The sequence below is a fragment of the Frankliniella occidentalis genome, unplaced genomic scaffold, assembly GCF_000697945.3.
Source record: "Frankliniella occidentalis isolate FOCC.00 unplaced genomic scaffold, Focc_3.1 Scaffold2, whole genome shotgun sequence".
Lineage (NCBI taxonomy): Eukaryota > Metazoa > Arthropoda > Insecta > Thysanoptera > Thripidae > Frankliniella > Frankliniella occidentalis.
This window is the reverse complement of record NW_026267132.1, coordinates 957,730-958,900: the sequence shown is the minus strand read 5'-3', so window position 1 is coordinate 958,900 and position 1,171 is coordinate 957,730.

Below are 1,171 nucleotides of genomic sequence, written 5' to 3'. Positions count from 1 at the left end.
CCGCGCCCCGCCCCGCCCCGGCCGCCGGAGCGCGCCCCGCCGCCGCCTGCCTCGCGCTGCAGACGCCCCGGCCCGGGCCGGTCAGTACCTATCGAGAACCCGGCTGGCTGCGCCTGCCTCGCCTGCCTCGCGCGCGCGCCCTCTCAGACTGCAGGCCGGCTGCTGGCCCGCCGCGCCCGCGTTTGTTTACACTCCGCCCCGCCGCGCCCCACCGCGCCCCGCCGCGCCCCGCCACGCCCGCGCGGATGTGTGCCGCTGTGTCCCACTGCCGGTCCGAGGAGCGGCCCACCGCGGGCCCGTACCGCCGGAGGAGCGACGACGGGAAGCGACCGCCGGCGACCGGCCCGCGGCAATAACGCGCGAGGGTGTGTTCCGTTATCAGTAGTGTCGCGAGTGCAGTGTGGTGGCGTGCAGAGCGAGCATGCAGCCAGCGGTGTCGGCCCAGTGGTGTGGCGGTGGGCCTTGTGCTTGTGCCTAGTGGTGCTGTTGTTGTTGTCGTTGTCGTTAAGTGCCGTTCGAACAAGGAGAAAGGATTACCGAACGGCGGCTGAGCGACCCCTGGCGGCGAGCGACTGAAACGAGGTGAGTGTGGGATGCAAGCCGTGCGCGCGGTCACGTGGTCTCTGGGCACGACACGATATACTCCGGTTCGCCTTCGAGGCTCTCCACCACCGGCCGCCCGGCTGCAGGGAGGACTGGAGGAGGACTGGCTGGCCCGGCTCACCAACGCCAGGCGACTCGTTGTTGGGTAACGGGCAGGCGACAGTGTTTTCATCAATGGCATTTCCGAAGACGACGGGAGTGTGTCGTTCGTTAGAGAGCTCGCGCAGCTTTTCCAACTTCCGGGTCTCCTCAATCTCGCCTACAGTCCATCCAAATTTTAGTGTGTTGCCTGGAGAGAGGTGGTAAATAACCGCAAAAATGTTGGGTGAATCGGGGAACATCTCCGATCACCCTCCTCGATATATTGCCGCCGGTCCCGATCACGGATGCAGTCACCAAACTCTTAGTGTTTTCTTTACCTTCTTTTGCCGACACAACGATAAAGTTTTCGCGGCAGCATCCGAGCAGTTTCGGACCGGAAGTCGGTTAAAGCCGGTGGGAGGTCTCCGTCGCTTGAGCGGTGCAGAGACAGGTGTTTTACAACCAGCAGCAGGCGTGGGGGGCGGGG